We start from the raw sequence: 24,807 nt of genomic DNA, 5'->3' as shown, positions 1-24,807 counted from the left end.
ACTGATTTACACTCGTTGATGCGAGTCCCTTTCTACTTTCATACTGGAAACTGTCTCATATGCCGTAGGCAACCCGTATTTCGCCATCTGCCAGGATTTTCCACGTGTCGTAGGACTACTTTATTTTCTGGCAATGGTAGCCGCCTCTTTCGTTTGGCCTCTTTGTCCGTTTTCTCTTCTTTCTCCCCCGGTTTTTCAACGCGTACACGGTGTACCAGTAAGGAGCAGCACGCGTGTTCCTCTCGTTCGTCTCTTTTCGTAAATGCTCTCGTCGCGTTGAACGTCTTTCGATGCCAATTCGAGATAGACACTGACGTTTCCCCAAGGGTAACGTTATGGCAATCGTAGTTGATCGGATTCTGGCAAATCGACAACGTCTTTGCGCGCGTTTCTTGCTCGAATCTAACCGATTCGAGTATAACCGAAATCGTATTTGGATTTCATTAGCGTGCTCGCGTTTAATCAACACACTGTCTATTCGAGACGGAGATAACCGAAATCCTGGAATTCACCGTTTAACGACACCTACACATAGCGATATAACGGCTCACGCGAACGCGTGTATGACGCGTTTTATGTCGCATAGCGTGTCCTATCGTGAAGCTTCGACCTCGCGATATCTCGGCGAAATAAAAAGGAAATTTATATTTCACACGATCGTGTTCCGAATCGGTAAAGATATGGCAACCCAGCAGTAAAAATTTCGCCGCTAAATATTCTTGCTTCAGACCCGACTGAAATAAACTCGCGCCACTCGATGAGGCTGTACACGGTGTTCTGGAAAAGATAGCCGATAGCGAGCAAGATTTTCAGACAGTTTAATCTGAAATACATATTTATTCTGGTAATTTACTGTTTCAGATAACGACTATCTCGTACATAGTATTTGGTACGGATATCACGTACATTCCACATGTAATTTAAAAACTTATCCATTTCATAATTACATTGGTCGTTCAAACGATTAAGTAAACTTTTCTGATATCGTTTGAACGTCTGTTCCTCTATCGTAACATCTTATCGATACGGTAAATTAATCCCTCGATGTATCTGACGTAGAAAGTAATTAGAAATCGCTTTGAAGCATATTTAAATCACGAGCCAAACGTATCTCTATGAAAATTATCGCTAAAAGTAGACACGAGTCACTTTCTTCCTGGACACCCAGTACAATACGAACCCGATCACTCGCGAGCGCGCTTGCCCATTCACGGCCACGAAGCTGCGTGGTTCACAGACACAGACACTCACGCACAGGCTCCTTTGAATCGAACCACGCTCGATTATGGACGTTGTCCACTTTGATGTTCGTGCCGATGCCGTGGAATCGGCCGTGCTGCGCCGATAGATTTCCACAAAGTAAATGTCGGCGGCAGGTGGCTGTTGGCCCGCCGTTTCACGGAATTCCCCGCGAAATCCTGGACTGCGTAATCGCAGCTTCGACCTACGCGCCGCGGGAGGCTACTCACTCCGTTTGCGTTTGCCTGCCAAAGGCTATCGTTTGCCCGAAAGATTGGTTTCTGTACGTGACGCCGACCTAACAGACTGTGGAACACGCGAACGAAGTATACGAATTTAAATTAAAAGTCTTGAATTTGAAACGTCGAATGTAAAACTTTAAATTTGTAATTCGACGCTTTGAACTTGCGATCTTTAATCAGATGCTAAATTGTTTGAATTATTTTATTCCAAACTCGGAACTTTCTTTCGTAAGAGAAAGGGACCGTAATGATCCTCGAAGATCCTTATCAAACAAGCGATTACGTCTTGCGACGTAAATTAAACGAGAGGATACACCAACGTTCGTAAGTTTTGGAATCAGCGCCTTGCCATTCTATCGGGTACCTCTTAGCATAGTATATTTTCCTACAATCCTCTTTCCAACTATAACTTGTAGCGGGTTTCATAAGCGATTTCTCCAAAATGTAAGAACGAGCACGCGCGTATTACGAAATCTCGCGTAATAATCACTGGATTTTAATCCTCTTAGGTAGTGGCCGAATTAACTTTGCGTAGAATGATCAGTCGAAATTGAAGGTAGAGCATTTAAATGCAAAAACAAATACTAACAACACATATTGTCCGTTGCATCGCGAAAATGATAAGAATATTACACATTTAAATTACGTTTTTGCATGTCATTAGTATGCTCAGCCAACTGGTGAAGTACAATTTATCATTGGCCGGTGATTACAAATAATTGTAATGTGACTCTAATTATTAAATAATTGATGACAGGAAATTGTTGCACGGTCATTTCGTTGATTATTGAAATATTTAATATGATTCATCATGAAGATTAATAAGCTCGTCATTACGGGAAAACAAATTGCCACGATGATATAATAGACGGGGTCGCCTGTTCGGAAACAAATTAATTCACGCACCAACAATTTTATGTAACCTGTCCGTTTCTTATTGCTCTCGTTTCGTCGCGTTTATTTCTTTCCTGGGAACCATCGATTTCACATCAACCACTCATAAGAAATTTCGTACGTGTTTGCGACGCGTGAAATTACTCGATTCGTATCTGTGTGTCGCAACCTTTAGTCGTAACCGAAACTTTTTTCTCCTACGGCTGCTTGGTACGTGAGCGCGTTTCCCCCGTTCTGAAAGGCGTACACGCGCTCGTAACGATACCATTCGAACGGGCTTGAAATTACTATACCGGTTATCGATAGCGCGTTTCTCGCGCGGTCAGATAAATTAACCCATTGCGCAATAATAAACAATTCATCATCGGCCCGTTATGAAACGCAACGTTACGATCCGTTCTGTACGCCCATTGAGTTCGCGTGTTTCGCAAGAAAACCGGGCAAAGACCCAACCACGCGACGCGGTTGCCACACTCGCGCGATTGTTCTAGGCATAAATAACCGCGGACGGTGTACAACTCGCGCGCGCGATAAACAAATAGGCAAGGAATTATTATTAAAATGACCGCAGACAGTGGGGCGTAAATCATCCGAGACAGACAGAGAGAGAGAGAGAGAGAGAGAGAGAGAGAGCACAAAGACAAGTCGGAAACCGCGAAAGCCGGACTGACTCAAAAAACACCGCGCGCATCGGGATTGGCGAGAATAGCATTCACGGAAGAGGAGCACAAAGTGTTCTTTCAGCGACAAGAACCCTCTCTGTTGGAGAAGCCGCGTGTAATGACACATCAACGGCCGCAATTCGGTGCCTTGGCCTATCGAGATCGCGATCTCGATCGCGGAACGGTGATCATGCGGACTCGTCGCCCGTTTTTGGCCCGCGTGTGGTCTCTCTCGAGTCAGTCGGCAGAAGAGTAAAGTTCCACGTTACGCTGCGAAATCTCAACCGAGGCAGGTCTTTGTCTACCGTTGGCGACCTGGACGCGGCCACCAATCGCGCGGCCGAAACGCGATGGTTCGTTCCGAGCGACGCGACTCCACGCAATGCAACGGCCTTCTATCTTTGAGCGGTGTGGTTAGCGGAGAGATTGATGCGCTGAGAGTGAAGGGCTGTCCGTCCGTGAATACGTGAGCACCTGTCAGGTGCATCGGGCATTTCAGCTTCCTGCATGTTCCCGCTTCTATTCTCGATAGACACGGACCGCGGCTCGATAAGTAATGCAGAACGGTGTAGGTGTTGCTGCAGTGGACAGCACGGGACACGGCACTTACGACCGAAAGGCCAGGGCCGTTCGCTAAAGCTCTCTAGTCGATACAGGGTGACGCGGTAATAGCGTTACGATAGAATCGCTGGCAGAGTCGCGGGGATGGCGATCGAAACGAAGCGAGTCGTTCGTGTGTGAGATAATGCATCGTTCGCGAACATGTATCCCAAGTTTCCACTCGTTATAACCGACAATTACGTTAGAAATTTCTCGATTCTCGTGGCGAGAATTTGTTAACTTATTGGGTGATAGTTTGGCAGAGTCGCGAATCGTAATTCGATCGAAATTTTTCATTATACCGTAAGACGTTTCAACGAATGCGGAATTATATCGTTCGATACTTTTCGATAATTGTAAATTTCCAACGTGTCTAAATCTGTCCATTGAAAATACCTTTCGTTTCTATCGTGCGCTTATCAACAGATTTTTCGATACATCGCGATATACGCGGGATGAAAAGGATTTTTTCACGAACTGGTAACATAGGAGAGATTCATAATGGTCCAACGAGGTCGACTCTAGCCAACGCGATTCTAACATGGAATATATTTTGAAGCGCGCGGAAAGGGATATCAATTAACCGCATTTCTCTTTGACGATCGTTCGTTGAGACAGAGCAAAAAGGAGGAGCACTTTGATGGTTGAATTCGAGTCGTTGGAACGTCCGACCTCGTCAAACATCGACATAGATTTTCCGACGGAATCGATTCTAGCTGTCGTATGTGCGGCTGGAGTTGAGATATGACGTCGTGTGTCATTAGGTACGTCGTTATTCATTAAACTGACGTTCTAGTACTTCAGTCGGTCAAACGATAATCGATGTAGACGTATAGAGCCGTGATAGTATTGGTGCCCCATCCGAGGTTGATTCTCCTCTTTCCCTTGCAAAGTGAGTGTCCCGCGAGAGGTCCGGCCCGATTTTCAGCTGCCGTAGTTCGATCAATCGGCTTCGTTAGTTATTTCGCTAGCGTTACGCAAACAAAAGGATCGCTTCTGATGGAATTAGCAATTCCTTACATTTCGTCCCTATGTGAGTTTCGATCCCTACGTACGTTTACCCGCCAACGTTCGAAACGTTGTTCCGTTTTTTCCGACGTTGGAAGGCAGTTGCAGAATTACGTCGATGTTGGGACAGAAAAACGTAGGTTTATGCCAGCCGTGCAAAAACGATAACGCCTCGTTTTCATTCCGCTGAGTGCTACTAATCGTCATACCGAGACCAATTTTCTCTCCGATCGAAGAATCCAATTTTCCAGTTATTTTTCCTGCACGCAGTAAATCCGCCGACGATACTTCAACTCGGTCGTCTACGAATAATTCGCCGAGCAATGGCGCCGTCCTGCCGCGGGAAACCTCGTCAAAGTCGATCCGTGTCGATTCTTATCGCGCACCCGTTGGATTAGTATTCCGCGTTCGCAAGCGTTGCAAAGCTCTCCGCATAAAACGATACGCGCACGCATTAAGGTTTGCGCGTGCGTGTAGTCGCGAACACTGGCAAAACGTGTGGAAATAGCCGCAGCGAGTGCGTGGGTAACGGTCTTCACGAAAATTACAAACCGATCGCTTACCCTCGAGCGGACGGATTGGATCGGTAGAAGAAGGCGAGCCACACGGCTCTATACGAGCCTGTCGCTTTATCGAGATCACATCGAGCCGGCAATTAATCGGCGCTGATCACGCGGGCCCGGATTCATCCTTATAAATTGTAATACACGCCTTCTAAGCGATACGCTTCCTATTAGGTTAACGAAGCGAAACCGTTACACGTGGATCCTTTGCTCTTCCAAGGTTGCCCCGAAACCAGACACCGTTAAGTCGACGCGTGGTTAGAAACGAACAGCCCATTACTTTCCAAGTATATACACCGATTTCTATCCTGATAATTAACATCGACAAGTTGTTGCGCTGTACGTCGATTTTTAACATTTACATAGACCGTCACTGTTTTGAGAGATCGTCGAGTTGTACAAGATTCGTATGAGGCTTACGTCGTCCGGTGTATTTCTTTGGCATATTATATTACTTAATAAACTTTCGCTATACGGTTCCTCGTGGAAGATCCGCAGATGTACGAACACAGTGGCTTTGGTTATCAATTATATTCAGGTTCTCGCGATTCTCTAAATATCGTAACTTTAATTACTGCTCGAAGCATGACAAGATGGTTGGTCTGGTCAGTCTTTAATTCGACGAAAGAAATTCTCTTCTCGGTAATATCACGGACATGTTCGCCATTATCCCAGGTTCTTGCATAGCTTCGATCTGCCTTTGCTCTCCAGCAACCCATTCTCCTTCTTCTCGTTCCACTGCTTTCTTCTGCTCTATCCTTACCACCCTGTTGATCATTCTACTTGTTTATGCACACATGTTACACGAGAGGAATGACGAGGCTCTCGTGTACCCGCGAGATATCAAAACACACTAGCGACCGAGCCAAGGCGAGGAATGCGTATTCGAAAGAATACCTCGGAGGCAACGCACACAGATGCCGCGACACCGACTTTGCATCGACGCTGCGCCAGCCGAAGGCGTCGCAAATAACTAAGGTTAATGAAAATGTATACGCGACCCCGTGTAACCTACGATCGTTTTGGCTTTTGCAACTTTGTTAAAAAAATTCTCCCATTTATTCGAACCGGTTGGAATAACAATGTGCATTAGGATCGAGTAGCCGTGTATCGAACGTAGAATCGTTGTCGTAAGTTTGTTTGTAGAATAAGCAACACGTGGTAACAATATGCTAGACCTTGGTTGGATCAAGAGAAAATTGAAATACATACTACATCAGTCAATGACTTCGGATCACTTCTTCGATATTATTATTAATTCGAAATTGACGTTGCAAGTATCATCAACGCGATATCCTTTAGCGCGATAAAATTTTGTAGCACAAAAGTTTTTAGGATGACAGAATTCTAAATTGACGAAATTTCTCGATTCTATCAGGCACGTAACGATTCCAAATATTTAATATAATTTAATCATCGAACCTATTAACTTTGATCATTCCTGACTCACTTACGATGTAGATTTTCGGGCCGTCTAATAGCACAAAACAGCAGGCAATTAAAAAATGTAAATGCGTTCAAGTATCTGTATAGCATGTTGATACCACTTCTTAATCGTTATCGGTCTCGTTGGAATCGCGTTACGCGCTTAATGTCACAGGTACAAAATTAGAATAATTTAACACGCTATTATGGAACGGTGTTAGCTATGTTGCTATTATTAGTAGGCTTACGGGGAGAGATGCGTCAAAGAAGAGACACGAAGGGCCCCGGGGCAACGTGCATTTACACGGTGCATCGGCGTTGCATCGCGCCGCGCGTCACAAATAACGGTGACTAATGAAAACGCGCATTCTATGGTCTCGTGCAGTTTTGCGCACGCGTGGACGTCAACCACAATAATCAATTGTAATCCGTGCAAATCACAGAGGTAGTAAAATAAAATAACTTGCCGCACTTAAACAGATACCGTGCAATTTCCCGTGATTCTATTGGTTCACGCAGCACATTCCTGCAGTCTCGAACAATTCACTTTGAAACAACGTAACCATTCAAGACTTTGCTAATTTTTTTTTTTTTCAACGACTATCGTCTTTATATTTAATATCGTCGATATAGATTTGCCAAGAAGCTTGGCAAAGCTATTAGAAAAATGAAAAGTATTTCTATTTAAGAAAATTACCCGCGAATCAGGGAAAATATACGACTATCGAGATGACAGGAATTCGGATATTAAGGTCGCTCGAATCAAAGTTAGATCAACGTCGTCCGAAGAATACTCGATGGTCCCTTAAAACCATGAATTTATTTCTGCGAATAACGGCAAAGGTCCTTTAACCTGCAAATAGAATCTTCGAAATACCAAATTCGCTATCCGTAAATTAATTCATAATCAATTTTGCGAACTTCTTCTCTCCGATTTTATTCGATACGTTTCGTTCGGGCGAACGCGTGGAACGTTCTTGGAACTTTCCTTTGCGCGAAGGTGTGCACGTTGATAGCTCGGAGATATCAGTAACCGATGGATCGCCGATAAGCAGATAAAAGCGAAACGCTCGGTAATACCTGGCCAAGACAGCGCGGAAAGGCGCGTCGACGTCGAGACCGCATCGCGACGCATCTGCAAGAGCGCAGCAAATAACAACGACTAATGAAAACATGCATTCACTCATCTCCTAGACGGAGCACGATAAGTTTTTGCATGATTCATTGTGCCATTACATAGCACATCCGTCGGCTGAATACGCGCTCATCGTGATATCGACGATTTATTACTCGACCGTTGGCGCGATCGTCGTGACGACTGCAAAATCCGAAACTGGTCGAAACTTCTTCCTTTGATCTACGAATTCGCAGAATCCCGTGAAACTTCCATGGATCACGAGCTTACGGCGTATTCCGCGAATACCGATTTCAAGATAGCCGCTATACCCGGTAAATTGCATACTCGGATCTTCCGAGGGCCGCCAAATCGTCTAACGTTTAATATGCAAATGACAAACTTAGCTTGAAATTTCCACGAATACGACTCTGATCTTCGGAATAATGGCGAGCCGATTTTTGCGCAACGAATACTGGATGAGCTACTTCGGATTGTCAAGCTACCCGCTGAGCTTTATGTCATCCCAGCGTTATTAATCCGAATGAGTGTGCGCGAGCGTAATAACCGGTGAAGCAAAACGAACGTTTAACGCGTGTACGTACGCGAATCCCTGATACCTGCAGACGATCGTGCCAGGCACTTTTCATTGAGCCACGATCTGGAGCGGTGTCACGCACGGCATTAGTGTAACGAGAATTATCTAATCTTTCGTACGTGCTTCGTTCAAACGACGCGATGGTTCGGTCGGTCGTCGTGTGTGACTCATAGGTTAGCGGCCCAGGCAACACCAGAGAAATGAGAACAGGGAGGCAATGGGATCGCTGACGAGTGCGTTATGTAGCGTAATTCCCCGCTGACCGCTGGTCCACTCGTTCCTTACCAGTCTCGTTCCGTGTGAATCATACACGGCCTTAATATAACGCGGAAGATCGGCGAGCGTACAGCGAAAGCCGGCTTCGACAAACGTCGCGTTGTGCAGAGACTTGGCCGTGTGAACGCACGTACACACACGGCTGCGGGAATGTACGAGACGCGAATCAGACATTCCTCGTCGTTAACGACCGATCGGTTACGTTATTTCATTTACATCTTACATGACCGGCTAGCCACGGCTACGGTACACGGTGTCGCGTTGCATTCACGATCTGGTCGCTCGGTCTGTCGAGTTTATTACAGTCACGTGCCGTCAAAACTGTGTTTAGTTTGGCAAATTAATTATCGGTGTGTGCCATTGAATGTATCACAAGAGTATTGGATTATCGATTTGTCGGAAGAGTAGGTAAACCCTGTTCGAGCGTTGCCGCTCTTTCTCTCCTTTCCTTTTCCCTCGGCTGCGTACGAAATTTATAATCTAAATCACTCGGCCGGTGATGAACGGCTGGAAGCGTCCGCTGCAAAGGGCGCACGGCGCAAAAACTCTTTTGATGCACCGCTTCGGGAAGAAATATTCGCGAGAAGGTTCACGGACGTTCGCGAGCTTCAAGCAGGCTCCTTTTATCGATGAAATCGACGACAATCGGACGAGGAGACTGGAACCGAGCGGACAGGCTGGCGTCCTATCATCGGTCGATCGGCTGTCGCACGATTTTTCGAGGAAGAATTACACCCGGTCGCAATTTCGCGTCGAGATCGTTTCCACGCAAACGCGAGTCGATATGCGATAAAGACTGGCCGATTTCGACGGTTCCCTTTGCAGGACAACACGCTCACGGGATCGATTCCCATTTTCCTTTGTATATTCACACGGAATTGTACGCTGTCGACGACGAGGACGCTTAGATCAGGCCGTTATCATCGCGGTAATTACTGAAACCGCTTTGTCGCCGGGAATTGGACTGCGATATCGACGGTTGACCTTTTCGATTCGAACGAATGGCAAATGTTTCCCTACGCGAACACACGCCATTCGATTCCAAACAAAACGCACGGTATGATCAATAGACGAGGAGTGATTCGCATCGCTCGACGACGTTAAATTACCAGCAATCTGTTCGTCGCATGAAAAATCGGCAGACTACGTGTTGCATTGCCAATAATTTAAGGTTGTCGAGTTAAGCGACTCGTATCGTATATTAAGGCTGTTTCGCTGCGCGAATAAAAATCTAATAATATCGAGGATAAAATAGTCGGGAAAAGGTAATTTATCGAACGAGCTGGTACGGCAGAAAACAAAGAGAATTTGTCATGCAATCCCATTTCTCATCTACCCCTAATATTTTTTCTCCGAATTCGATGTTTTCGCGTTATTGCTTCTATCGCGAGATACGAACGTTTATTAAATATATACATACGGTATCAACGATGGACAAGAGATAAAAGATGTTCGCTCGGGCAAATTTCTCCGACTATAATATGAAATTACGTGGATGAATGGAAAAATGAACGGAGGAGGGGAAAAATGGAAGTTGGTCGTAACCGTGCGTGCAAATTGTCATATCTGCTCGACCACCTACCTCCCGTTATGACGAATACATTCGAGCAAACGGAACGTACGTGGACCGCCGTTAAAACTCTTCGTTAATCCTGTGCCCACACGCGTCCGCCCCCTCTCACGAAAATTACGAGCGGTATTGTGAAATCTTTTCTGGCCTCGCTCGTGCGCGTACACGAAAAAATGTCTATCTCCTTCGTCGCCGTTGGTTCGAGCGCTAATGACGATAGTTATTAGGAAGCGGACCGAATCTCTGGTCTGGTGTGCGTGTACGCGAAAGAAAAAACCGGCGGGAGCGTTGCGGAGGAAGGGAGTCCGGCGAACACGGCAGGAGAAACGGTCATTATCGACGATGACTGGCAGCGGGGTCATCGTCGTCGGTAAGGTTTAACGCTCTTTTGTGAGGCAAGCTTAACAATGTACGCGGTCGATGTGTACAAACTCGCCGAAATCATTAACGTGTGCTGCCCGATTTAACTCGACGCGGGAACCTTCTCGTTGGTGCCCACCCAGTTTCCACAGCGTGTTCCAGCGCGCGATGCTTCCTATCGAAATCGTTTGCCTTGCCTTTCTCCTCTTTAGCCGAATGAAAGCTCTATTTGATAACTGGAGCAAACCGAGGTCGAAGTTTGTTCGAAAGCGCAAGAAATTCGTGTTGGAGATTCGTTCGATGATTTGGAACGTGAAATCGCAGGGCGAAGTTCGTTATATTTTTTCCTCGCGTGATAAACGCTGCTATCGGTAACTAGGGTGAATAAACATCGTAATCTGAGACTGGAGGGCGAGGATTAACAGGACGGGTCGGTTAACGGTATAAATATTAATTGCAGGGGTCCGCTCATAATTGCGCGGCTAAGCGGCGTGCAATTTTATTTAGTGTACGCGGGGCAACAACAATAACGATAATCAGGCGCGAACGCCGTTTACCGGAGTAATTACGGAATCGTAAATAACAACGTCGCGTAGACATTATCACGGGAGACCCCGTGTTCCCTGCGGTAATTGTAATTTCTGGTACGCCTCTGCGTAGTTCGTACATAACAGGAGCGCCGCGGCAACATCGTGCCCGGTATAGTAATCGGCATCGTAATATAATCTGCGTCGACGCGTAGAACTGACGGTAGCTCACGTACCACTGAATCGCGTAACTTTATTGGAAGACGAGAGCAGGGACCTCGACGGTGGTTATCTCCGGCAGCCGACAGGGACAAACGGACGACGAGGCCGAAAGCTTGAAGGGACGCAGACGGAGCGAAAGGGGTTGCTTCTAATAGCCCTTAAGTTGGATAAAGTTGGCCATTGTGCGCGCCACCCGGCCGTACGTGATCAGTTTTACCCTTGGATAATCACACCGGCGCAGATCTGACCTATCCCCCCTTTCGTTTATTTCCTATATAGGAACATCAAGACGGCCAGGGGTGAAACGAGAACGAGCGTATAATGGCAGGGATTAAGATTCGTGGCTGTAATTGATAGTTGATCGCAGCCACTGCTCCGCTCGCAAATATATCGCTAAACTTTGAACGACGGCGCCGCGTTTATGAAAGAACGAGGGTGCTCTTAATGAAATTCGTAGTCTAAGATTTACCTTCTAATATTCTAGAATGGAAACTCGTTGATGTATGGATATTCTATAGGCAGACATCGACGCACGGTTGTTAGAAAATAGCGTCGAGTTGATTTTTCCGCGCTTCATTCGCGATACGAAATTATCGTTTAATTTATCGTAGCGAGTTTTAACAACGAATAATTCATCTTATCTACGGCGTCGATGCGCGGAAAAGCAGCGATTCACAAAAGCGGATTGGCGAGCGTGTACGTGTTCCAGCTTTGAGCGTTCGCGGTTGTTCTTCAAAGGCATAGGTTATTACGATCGCTCACGATCGCTGGGAACAGATTACGTAGCTTTCGTAATTCCAACATATCGCGCAGATAACTGGATAATCGGCTTGTGTGCACTTCACTATTTAACGCGTTAAGTAGATCGACGATACTTTGTACTCCGGCACCTCATTTATTTGAGTTCGCCACTACGAATCCGCGTTACAGAATCGATATCGTTGCATTTGTTGGGAACACGTTTAACGAAATTCGGATGAAATCGTTAAAAATCGTATAGCTGTAAACTGAATTACTATCAATTACTATGATTTATGAAAGGAAAAAGATAGTTATTATCTTTCAGACTTTGCGTTATAATCGCTTCCGTGTTGTTGGGAATCAGGCAGAAAAATAATTAATTAACATCGTTCGTTTAATAATTCCCCCGCTGTTCGAAACGCACGAAGTCTTTCATCACAGCTACTAACGCTGATATAATCCATACACCTTGTCCGACGATTAAACGATGGGATCGATTAATCTCGCGGTTATCCTCCGCTCTTCGTTTTCCAGTCTGCACGTAATCCGCGATGCTGCTTTGGGTTTCACGGAGGATCCATAGATCCTCTTTCTCTTGCCGCTCTCTCCTGTGCTACCTTAGCGGAAAACAAGTTGAGTTTACACCGGCATAAGCGCCAGTCACGCCTGAACGTGGGGGGATGTTTTCTCGGCATTATGGAATACAAAATGAGAAAATTCTGAACAAGCGGAACTTGTCGTAGAAAAGAAAAGTGTGTTCACACCGTGGACTTCTTTCCTTGACACTTGAAACGTTTCATTTTTTATTTCATCTTCTCTCTAGTTTTTTACTTCCATTCTTAAATTATACTTTACTTCGAGAATACTTTACAAAGATAATTTTATATCAAAGTATCATCAGTGGAAAAACTCGATCTTTGCGATCGAACAAGATTCGCCTTTTCTCCGGTCTTAGTCTTCTTAACGCGCGTATAATCCGCGACGTTCGGTTTAGGTTCCAGAAACTAGGCGAGCTTTGGCGAACGCATTAACGTACACCGTTCGTGTCTTGCTAGAAAGTTCGAAATATCCGTTTTGGCGCTGCTCGTGGATGGGGCTGTGGCGGGAGAAGTTGCAGAGATAGAAAGAGAGGAGGTTAAGGGGACGAGAGAGAGAGAGAGAGAGAGAGAGAGAGAGAGAGAGAGAGAGAGACGGTTGCAAGGGCTTTTCCGGTAGGTGAAGAGGATACGAGAGGGGTTTGTAAAATAAGGGTGGGAGGATAGAGAAGGCAGGTTGTAGAGCGTGGAAGCTACGTTTAATTGGACGACTTCCAGGAGCTGGAATTAGGAGAGAGCACGAGCTGAGCAACGCGTTCCGTTGGAAGAGTCGATGGATAAGGACAGGCGGGAAGAAAGAGGGACTGAAAGGTGCGTAGGGTGGATAAAGGGCGGCTTATCGGCTAATGTCACTTTAACATTGTATCAAATTATCAGTCGCCTCGCCAGACCGACGGATTAATTAAGCTAATTATTGTTTACGGTTGGACGGATACGCAGGCTCCTGGTGTGCCCGGGGAGCAAGTCATTTCGCGCGTATTACAGTTTACGCCGAAGTGGTTCGTTGTTGTTTCGCCGCCTTCCTTCACACCTCGATGCATATAACTGACGGCGATGCTTCTCCGGCTGCAGTTGCGTTTCCACCCTTCGTAGACGAAGACGGCGATAGCAACGAGAACGGCAACAACAACGAAGACTGTGCACGGTGGAACGCGAACGAGAACGCGAACGAGAAGGAGGAGGGTGAATAGGAGAGGACGGGTACAACTGAGAAGCTCGATGACAACCTAGGTGGCTCGGTGTGAGGCGTATTTATAGCCAAGCCTCCGCTTTATCGTTGTGCCTCTTGTTATCGAGCCGTCGTTACCGTTATTGCGCCGTGGTGTCTGCGAAGCGACGAGACGCGTAGATCCGCGCGATACCGATCCGAGAGGAACGAGATTGGACAAGTAAATTCCGCGCTTAAAGTCTTTCTTCGCTGTCCGAGAACGTCGTTAAGGCTCAACGTTGGATCGAGACAGCTTCACGGAGAGCGTAACGCAGATTATATCGATGCTCTAGGAATGTATTTTCTCGTACGAAATAAGCGCAGAACCGGGCTGGAACGAGGCAAATACGCTGGGAATAAAGTTAAGGGCCAAGAAGTGGATTAACCTTAACAACGCGAATCTGCTTTAGAACGCGATAAACACGCAGTAAATATTCCTTCGGTTCGGCGTGTTGGTTCGATCGGACGTGTCCTTTTCTGAATCGGTAATTTTTCTATCTTTTCGTTTTCTCTTATTTCAACCTGGCTTTCCTTTAAACGACGACATTTCAAACGAGAAACGTTCGCGGAAAGAAAATCTTCCCGGATGAAATGCCATGACTTGCTCTTTACAGCGACCATACACCGTTCCTCGTCGTGGTATAATGAAGTTGCCCGGACAAAACATTCATAAACCTCGCTTCAACTTGTTTTTAAGCTTCTTCGACGAAACATTTTGGAACAAATTTCCCGACGGCAAAGGACGTCTACCACGATGAACTAACGATCGAATAAAGAAACCTAGCTCATCAACCTGTGCCCGTGTTCCTCTTCTTTCTTTCCTCGTGAAACGAACGGGACGAACGCCAGTCGTCGACCAGCGAAAGAGCAAGTGAAAAATACGGAAAGTTCCTCCTGCCGGTGAAACCTCGTGCCGATTATTATCCGTCGGCTCGAAACAAGCAAATTAAAACGCTAATTAAACGATTAATATGAACGGACAGATGTTGCTACGATGTTGTCCGACACGGCGATGTACACGCGTATAAGAGACCGTGTGCCATGGATTCTTAATGAAGATGATCTCCGTGCGTTAACACGGCCCATTCATTTGTTCCCAGAAAAGAACAAGCCGGGATATCAACGATGACAACGAGGATCCACCGATGAAGCAGGAGAGGACAGGAGGGTCGCATTCCATCGGATCGAGATTTATTTGCCGAATAAATGTTGAGAAGGTATTTTTAATGGCCGACAATAGTGGCCCGATAGTGATCTCAGAAACGTATTGTCGTTGGACGTCGTATATAATCCCAGAGGCATCGACGCAACCAACAAAACGGATACACTCTCTACTCCACCGCTCCTCGTTGCTTCTCTTTCGTCTTCTCCCACGTAACTCTCCTTGTTTCTCTGCTTGCTTATCGGTCGCGAGAGAAAGACAGAGAGAAAGAGAGAGTTGCTTTCGTGCTCTCCTCGTACCATGATCTTTACTCCCCTTCGCTCTTTCGACCCGCGTATATACCCTCGCCTTCCGTCTCTCTCGATACCTCCCGATCTTTGTGCAAGTTCCTCATTTTCTCTCCTTTCTTTTCCTTTTCGTCGATTCTTTTCTCACCCGTTCAACATAGGTATTCCTCGTTCCTCTTTACCTCGCGCAGTGGACTATCCCCGCGCGTTCACCTGCTGAAGCCTTTGAAGTCGATTCTTTTGTGAATTGACATTATTATTGTAATTGAATACTTGTCTCCTAAAGGGATATCCTTTCGTTTCGTGTACGTCACGATGCCACAGCTTAAATCGGGACTAATGCCCGTAGAAAGATCTCTTCGCCCGCTTCAACTCCGCAACATTGGCATTCGAATAAATCCCTCGGGCGTTATCTAGCGCGTTGTTGGCTCAAAATATTTTACACCGCCATCGAGGCTTATCGAACGCGCTCGATCCTGCATTTCTTACGCAACCGACATACATTTTCGATCGAGGCTACCGATCGTGCCAACATTCGTGTTCTTCTGACATCTCGGGCGTCCGCGAAATTTATCGTTTCATTATCTCAGATCGCGTCGTTCCTCTTACGCGCGCCAACCGACTCGTTCTTTTTCTTCGTCGCGAAATTAACACCGTGCAGTGAGAAATGTCCCTCCTCGAGCCGAGAGAGAAAGTATATGTATCCCTACACGCGAGAGAAGAGAATGTCGCAACTCTCGACCAGTTTTTTCGTTTTAGCCCGTGTTTGCGCGCGATAAAGGTCACGGTAACAACGACCAGTAATGAAACTGCGGGAAAGCCAGCAAGCTGGAGCTATGCGGATTCGTTTTCAATTTCCACGACATCTCCACGACACACTCTCGTGTAGTCCCGGCCTCGTGTTCCGACACGGTACACGGATTCCGGGTACACGGATCGAGGTACTTAGGTCGACGTTACAACGAATGCGTGCCAAGTTTCACTAAGCTCGCCGATTATTGATGAAGTACCTACCGAAGCAGTACGCATATTCCGCTGAAAGGATACAGTTATGATTGCTACAAGCAACGACCTCGACGCGATCCACCGGCGTACCACATTCGAGCGTTATTAACGTGAGAAAATGTGGTTACACCGTCCTCCTTCTCATCGACTAACGCGAATCTTCGTAATGGATATGATTTTCCATACTCCGGGAACCGACGCGAAGCGGATAGGGCTGTACGTGTATCGGGAATACGCTGCGTACACGCGGTGCGTGTAGATCGTTAAGGCGAATGCTGTTTCAGCCGATTCGTTCATTTCGAGGACGTGTTACAACCGCTTCTGAACTTTTCTACTTTTTATTTCGGTTGCTAGTTTCAGTCCGCCGAAGGCTTTGCGGCAACGTAGGTAGCCGATAGGAGAATTTTTCGCGCGAAACAACGCGCGGCATCTGCGAGCGAAATTACGCCAGGCAATTGCCGAGCTATTAACGAAAAAAGACGATTCATCTGTTCTCAACGTTAAGGTGAATTACGACGGTGAAAATGGCGGATCGTCTCACGCTGATTTTCGCGAAAGAATCTGCCGACAATCTCGCGAGTCGTGCGACTCGATGCGAACGATCGTCGGGTGATAGAACTCTTTCGGCTCGTGAGATTTTGCACGCAGTATCGCGATCCGCGTTACCGAACGATTCGTCGCGTCTGACTTCTATCGGTTGTTTTTACTGTCTTCTACAGGAATAATCGCGCATGTGATACGCCGTATCGCACGTATTTACGCCGTTTAATAAAATTCGTTGTACATTTGCGATGTAGCAGAGGAGAACAGACATGTGTGTACATATGTTGTAAATGATTACCGAGAAAGGCGTTTCTCGTATCGGAAACTTCTTCTAGATCCGTATCGACGAAATACGCCGTTTTAAACAATTTCAAGTCGTTTTTGGTAATAACAACGTCCTGTGTACAGAGGTAACAGCCTCCTTGTTTCGCGTACGAGCAGAGGGACGGGCAGATCGACCGGTTGCAGACGATTTTAATCGGTGAACCCGACCGATTCTCAAAATGAGATTAGATAAAACAGATAAGAGATACGCGTTCCAGTAATATACCGGCCGAGCAGTTCTTTCTGCGCGCCGCAATTGCGCCGTGAGTCACGTGTTAAAATTCAGTCGCGGCCTGAAACCGCCCCCTCATAAAGGAAGCGTCAGTTCATAAATTGCCCCCTACCCAGCCCCCCTGTTCCCCGTGTCCCTTCTCCTCTGACCCTTTCCGCCGACGGTGCAACGATCTCAATTTTGAGGGTGCCAGCAGGAAACTACCACCCTCGACAAAACTTACTGAATTCATTATGGAGCGAACAAAGGCTTCATGGAAAAGCCTTAGGCAACGTACACTTCGCCACGGGAACGAAGAAAGACTCGGTGAACCAACGACGAGTCGCCACAATCGCGTCGCGATTGGTATTGATATCGACTTGGTATAGACGGTGAAACGCTTGGTCGAAACTATGATAGAGATAATTCTATGGAACAGGTATGGCAAATATGATTTAAGCAAATGTTTGCGGACAAATGTTTGTTGGATTTGTTCGCGCAAATTCTTCTCTTAAAAACAGCCCGCGTTCTTCGGTAAGACAAAAATATTCGATGTTAAATCCAGTGTCAGATAGACAGTACGAAATGATAGTCTAGAAACGCGATGCATCGTGATAGCATTCCCGATCTTCTGCAAGAAACGGTTCTCGGTTGAACGTATTCGAGGCTAGCCCAAAAGTCAGGCTACACCTAAAGTGCATCAAACAACCGGTTACCAGTCTTGGGCTCCATTTGCATCCCTCACGAACGTATCAATAATGAACGTTCGAGCTCGTGGAGAGCGATATAGCGGCAAACTGGCGAGTACGAAACGTAGGGGCGGTTGAAAGGCTTCCGATCGTGTTTCGCAACGGAATCGTAGGAAGCGCGCGAGGCAAGCATAATTGAAGATACCCTTCGCGTTTCAGGGCACGTTGAACGAAATCAAAATACAACATAAACCGCGTGTCTCGTCTTCTTCGGTTCACGAGACAAGATAACGTGGCCAAGGCTCCGCCCGTTCCAAAGAAACCAGAGGTCCACCAATGAAGATCTGAAGCTACGGCGCGCACGCGACCAGTTAGGCTAAGGGCAAACGTAAAACTTACCGATCGGCAAGATAACTGGTGTTTAACACGCGAGCCAAACCGCCATTAAGCCCGGCCCACCGTACGATTTCCACGCGGTCCGCTTCGAATCTCTCCTCGTTTCTCGCGGCGCGTCGACGATTGATTTACGGGCCGTACCGACACTTTTTCTCGTGGAAAGAGAGGATCGAGACAGGCGGAGACACACGCATACACACGCGTGCCTTGGTCGCGTAGCCGTACTCGAATGCCGGTTACAGGAACGACGCCGTGGATGCCTGGTGATTGCCGTGAATCGAGTTCGTTGCACCGAGGCTCGAAACGTCCGGAACAGTGAGATGGGATCGAGCAGGCGGATGTGATCTGGCTAGATCGGATCTACCTGCTTCTTCGCCGGAGCTTCGACTCGGTGTTTCATGGGAATCGATGTTCTCGATTTCTCGAAAGCGATAGTATTGATTGGAAGCTCTATGGTCCGTTTCTACGTCGATCGGTTTAATTAATTATTTTTTCCCCGTGTCACCGTCGTTGTCGTCGTTGACGCCCGTATTGTTCGCCGCGATGGATTTAGTGTCTGCTTGAAATTCAGTCTACACGATCGGTCCGTGCTGTCGGTCTACGTCGAGGATACGTCGTCGTAGACGAGCGTGTGCTCAACACGTGTACCTTCTTTTCACGAATTGCAGTTAATCGATTCAATTTCGGTACGACTACCGATTACAGAACGTCCACCGATTACAGAACGTCCACGACTACTAATTAGAACGGAGTCGGGAAAATTTATGAACGCGTTATCGCCGGACGCGATACGCGCAAAGAAAGCTGAGTGTCATAAAGTTCTCGTGAGAGACAGTTATCTTATAATTCCCCGGCTACCTTCCACGCACTCCGTTTTCCGCTACCGATTTTTACGCGATACAAAAATGCTCTCGACCGACGCCTAATTAACGGCGCGCCGTCTAATTAAGGCCCATTCGAGCCTTTTACAGCAGTTTATCTATCACTCGAGCAACCTTCGATAAAGTCGAGAATTCCAGGTAGAAAGAACTAACGTTAAGAAACTAACGGAAGATGAAGCTCGCCACGGTAGTTCACGAGCCCCGTCGCTCGTTTCCTTTGAATTCATAATGCTCTAATCAGAAAACCGTGGCCGTTGAGGTACGTCATGCATTAGGAAAGGTGGCTCGGACGAAGAGAATGGAAATAACGAGACTTATAAAGCTAACCGGAAATTACTGGAATATCTTGTTTCGTTTTCGAGCACATTTACGTGTACTCGGCCGAGGCTTCCGATTCACTTTTTTCCGAGCATCTTTGAAATATTCGAAACTTCATTTTGATCGCGAAAATTACGAACCTCGTCGAGAAACGCGATTTCGAAGAAAGGAACGGCGAAAATTTCGTAAAAACTTCATCTTTGGTGCAGCTACGAAATCAAATTACGTATCGTCGGATACCAATTTGAACGTGCTACGTAGCGTTGTATCTCCTCGAAATAATTCGGTTAAATTTCGTTCGAACGACTCCCGTGTAACAGCCTCGTAGCTTGCTATCAATCAGAACAGCGTATTACTTAACAAACGACAAATACACAACCGAGTCGGAAGTGAACTCAATACAACGGTTCCTATCTATCTTGGCAACTAGTTTCCGTACCTCCATTAACCAGCGCCTCGAGTCGCAATACGTTGTTAATAACAATTCAACCGGCAGCTCCCTGTACCTCGCCAATTCCATTCGCCAGACAATCCTCCGTTTACGGAGGATCGAAATATTTTGAACGAGCCAGCGGAACGAACATCCCGTCACGATACAGGAAATTTCTCTAATTCTATGAATGCAATATGATCTCGCGCGTTCGTGAATTGAATTCCGCGATCGATGCTCCGCCCGAGCGGAATGGAAAACGGGGGAAAAAAAAGCGCAATTTCGGTTTTAGCGGGACGGAAAAACACCGGTCTGTGTAATGGTGTATCGCGTTGGCGTTTTCTCTTTCTTCTTCGTTCTCTCTTTTTCTTCTCTCTCTCTCTCTCTCTTTACTTTTTTGTTTTTACGGAAACAAAATGCGTAGCCAAACGCTTGTTGCGTTTTCGAGCGCGCGACTGCTCGTCGCTCGATGTAATCGGGGATTGGTCGAAAATTCATTTTTATGAAATCTCCGATTGTCGATATTTCCCTCCCAGCCATATTTATAACATACCAAAAATAAAACAGGATGCCGCATATTTGATAAAAAAAAATAATAGAAATTACGCGGCATGTGTGCAACATTAATGCAGTCCCTTTTATTTAAAGCACAATATCCCGCGTCGGTGATTTGCATTTCCGTCTCGAAATATTAAACCCACGTTTACGCTATTCCAAAGGGAAGCACTGAAAAATCGTTATTAAAAGCATCGAAGCCTTTCGTTTAACCATGCAAATTAGCTGCAATTAAAACGCTAGAAAAATACCCAAGACTTTTTCTCCGATATATTTTATCGCAGCCTATGAACAGATCCATTTAATCGACGTATCTGTAACGCGTCCGATGGTTTGTTCTTTCCGCGCGAATCGCGTAACCGACGTTTATCCGAAAACGAAAACGAGGCCAGGAGCAACATCGAAATATCTAGGTGAAATCCTAACTATGTAAAACACGAGGGTATGCAAGGCGCCTGTTATTCCGTCGTATTAATAGCACGTACTCGACTGCATCGTACATTTCTGCCATTCTATGTCGGGGCTAGGAATCGTATCGGACGTTCACGATCGAGTTTCCTATTGGAGAACGATCCAGAAATCGGCTCGGAAGCGGCGGAACGTTGGGTCGCGATGCGACGTGGCGACGGCGCGCGGCCGTACTCTCGCAGATCCGCCGGTAGAAAACGCACAGGAATATAAATCAGCGTCGTAACGAGTAATCGATCAAGATAATGCATTGGGAATCGGAGAAAAAGTCACGCGGACAGACCGATAAATAAGGACAAATAGAGCCGGTCGCGAGAACGATACGAGAACGTCCGACAGAAAAACGGCACGCGTGGCGCCCCATCGACGTTAATCTGCCCCTGTGTGCACGCGAAACCGAGAAAGGGACGAAGAGAAACATGGCACAGAGAGAGAGAGAGAGAGAGAGAGAGAGAGAGACAGTGAGGGGGGCACAGGTGGTGGAATCGGAGAGCAAGAGAGAGAGAGAGAGAGAGAGGAAGGTAGGGAACGTGTCGCCGGATATACACGACACGTACGGCGAACTCCTTTTTCCGATCGTGTAAAAGAAGTTGACTCGCTGCTGGATTTACAGAGTATCGACTGGAGCATGGCCTGAGGCTTTCTTCGATGCGCCATGATTAAGACGTCCCTGGATCCAATGGACGGCGTGGACTGGATTCGAGAAACCAAGGAACCGACAGGAGCTTGTGGACAATCCTTGATAATAATAAATCGGGCAACGTGTCATGAACTATGGGACATGGACTAAATAATTTTTGAACGTCCTTAATTTTTTTAGCGGTTGAATAATTACTATCCTCTGTAAGTAACGTTACCTTCGATATTTACTTGATATTAATACATGAAAATGTATCGTACGCGTATGAAAATATTGCACAGAGGTAATGTCTATAGAATCGTGTTCAATAATGCACATTTAATTACAAGCCACAGGGCATACGTACGTTATTAGTAGCGCAAACGTGTTCAAAGAATACCAAGCGGCACTGAACGTTTTCGCGTGTTCTGCATGACGAATGACGTCTTGACGCCAAGGCGGTCTCGCTCGCGTCGCGTCGGCCGAATGAAAAAAGCTTGGCTTGCCACGAGAAGCACGTCGAGGCAACGCGGTCGCTCGGCAATCGTCAATAAAACCCGACTTTAAACCAGACCAACGATACCGTGATCCAATCACAAATCAATTTATCTGCCATCCGGCACAGGCACGATAAAAAATCTCACTACCGGGACGCATTACCCTGTGGATGTCCGTGATACACTCGTCTATTACGCTCCCGTATTAAAAGTCGATACAATTTTTCGATTGGCTACCGGTTCTCGGCGTGTACAATAGGACTAATAGAAACGTTTGTTCGCGTGCATTTTTACGATAGTCTGCCACGTACCCGATCGAGTGCTCGGAAGTTATCGTTCTAATTTGAGAAAGTGCATTGCGGTCAGTTTTCAACGATCGATTCCACCGAAAGCTTTAAAAGAGGAAATACTAGAGAAAAAAAAAAAAAAAAAAACACGGGAATTCTTTGTTTCCAAAGCGTGCTTTAGTACAGAATGTCATTTACGAGACGATCTCTGCACAACCGAGCAAACATTGAGCTATTCTGTGAATGGCTGTATTAACGAACGCACGAAGCTATCGCGTTTATCTTAACGTTAATGCCCTCTGCTACTTATACATCATCCTTATTTTTTCCATCGATGACGATCTAAAGTATCCAAATTGCGTTTCGAAACAGTCGATAGACAACTGTGACAGGTCATGAATATTATCGACGAAGCGGTCAACCATCGGCCCATCGTACAAATATTTCCTCGAGTGGCAGCATAACGCTTGACACAAAGCCGGATTAAAGTGGCGGAGACTCTAAAGTAGAATCGGAGAGATCCTTAGTCTATGTTCGAGAGCGACATCTTCGAACTATCTGCCGGCATTTTTAATTATTCAACGATCGCACTATGAATACCTGTTTCCATCTTACGATGCGTTACCGTGACGATATACTAAAAACAATACCTACGTTTTATCAAAGAATAAGGCGTCGACGTTCCAAGAATACACGACGTTCTTTAATTGATATCAAGCATGTATAAAGCATTTTCCCGCGCGGCTATAGCTCGTCTCGCGTGTACCTCGCTTCATCTACTTTTTTTCCCTTCTTCGACCGCGCTTCTGCATTATTAACATCCTTCCTTCTTTCTCCTGGCTCTGTTCTTGTGCGTAGAACGCTTTGGACAAACGCTTTGGTCTGCTGAAAGTTCTGCAACAAACCACCCTGGTCACTGACGAGTTGCGAGAAACGTTTTATCGCGGCTGATCGACGAGGGAAAACGGTATCGTGGCGATAACGAAACGGCAACGTGGAATCGATACGCGATTATAAGCTTCGGTTGTAAGAGGCGTGCATGCACGCGTGCACCGTGCATCGACTTTAGGTTCAATGAATGTTTAACAAGGCTGCAACTGGATGAATCCGCCTGTTTCGCTCAGGGAAACGGATCTTTGAAATAATGCCTAGCATTCACAACCGTGGACCACCCCCTTTTCTTTAAGGAACGCGGCCTCGACGCGGATGACAGTTGTCTTTGTTGCTAAATGTCGCAGTCACGCCGCCCATGACGTTTATCTCGGCGTCGTTACCGCGAAATGTAATAACGTCTGGGAAACGCGAGGTTGTACGTGACGTTAATTTGAAGAATAATCGTACGCATTCTACGCAAACGCGACCTCGTTAATTAACGCGGAGGAAGTATCAGAATGCGATATATCGAGTTCGTGTTTAGCAAAACGTATCCGTTTTATAGTTTGTTGAAATTCTATTTCAAAACGATATAATTTTCACAAGGAATAAATCTTTCTTTAAATTCTTCGAAATCTAAGATCTGACATGAGCGTTCTATTATCCGTTAAGGCGATAAGATCATTTAACGAGCGTTTCGACAAGTTTAGAAACCACGAGTGCGCGAAAAGCGTCGAATTTCTTCTGGCGACGAGAGAGAAGGCGAAGGAACGGTGCGCAGTCGGTTGCAATTAGCAGGCTCGACTCGCAAAGTGGAAACGCTTAGAGGTGCCTTGTCAAGGGGGCAAATTGCAGTTTTACTTCGGCACGTTTATCAGAGAGAGCGCGTTCGCGAGATTGCAGGTACACGACTGGCCCCGTGTTAAAACAAAGTCACGCTGCTGGATGTCAGCCGCGCGGCATATGTACACCATGCGCTCGTGCAAACAACGCGGTTTCACGCGGGCGCCAATTAGCTAACGACGAAAGTTTGGCGACGACGCCGAGGAACTAATCAAGATACCGTGGATACCGTAATCACCGTTGATACCGTTGCTAGACACCGTCTTCTCTCGATCCTGTCACGAAGCTTCGCGACGAAATGCAAAAGAGGTCGGATTATCAGTAGGAACGGCGAATTAACAGTAGGAACCGTCTTCCGTGTTCTCCGATCGATAATTATCGCGACCAACGATCCTCAACGAGATACCAGCCTTTGAAAGTCGATCTTTCTGAGTTCGCGTCAACGCGCTCGTATATATAAGCTTTGCACGGATCCCAAGATCGAAGAATTTTACTCGTCTATGGTAATCCGAATGTGCATAAATATGCAGTATTTCAAGTTAAACGTTCCTCGATGCACCCTCTGCATGTTTAAT

At 46.4% G+C, this 24,807-nt stretch overlaps 1 long non-coding RNA gene across 1 annotated transcript in view; it reads left to right on the top strand.

Moving 5' to 3' along the window:
- The window catches only part of LOC138182489 (uncharacterized), a 36,326-nt gene extending 14,337 nt beyond the window's left edge, over positions 1 to 21,989 (top strand). Inside the window, exons 2-3 of the long non-coding RNA XR_011173805.1 lie at positions 14,945 to 15,061; positions 21,727 to 21,989. This is a non-coding gene — a long non-coding RNA (uncharacterized LOC138182489). The remainder of the gene's footprint in view (positions 1 to 14,944; positions 15,062 to 21,726) is intronic.
- Positions 21,990 to 24,807: the final 2,818 nt, after the last annotated feature.

This window comes from Bombus flavifrons, chromosome 8 (genome assembly GCF_040668555.2).
Source record: "Bombus flavifrons isolate JBK064 chromosome 8, iyBomFlav1_principal, whole genome shotgun sequence".
Taxonomy (NCBI): domain Eukaryota; kingdom Metazoa; phylum Arthropoda; class Insecta; order Hymenoptera; family Apidae; genus Bombus; species Bombus flavifrons.
The sequence above is the reverse complement of the archived record's forward strand: the minus strand, read 5'-3'. Positions and strand labels throughout refer to the sequence as shown.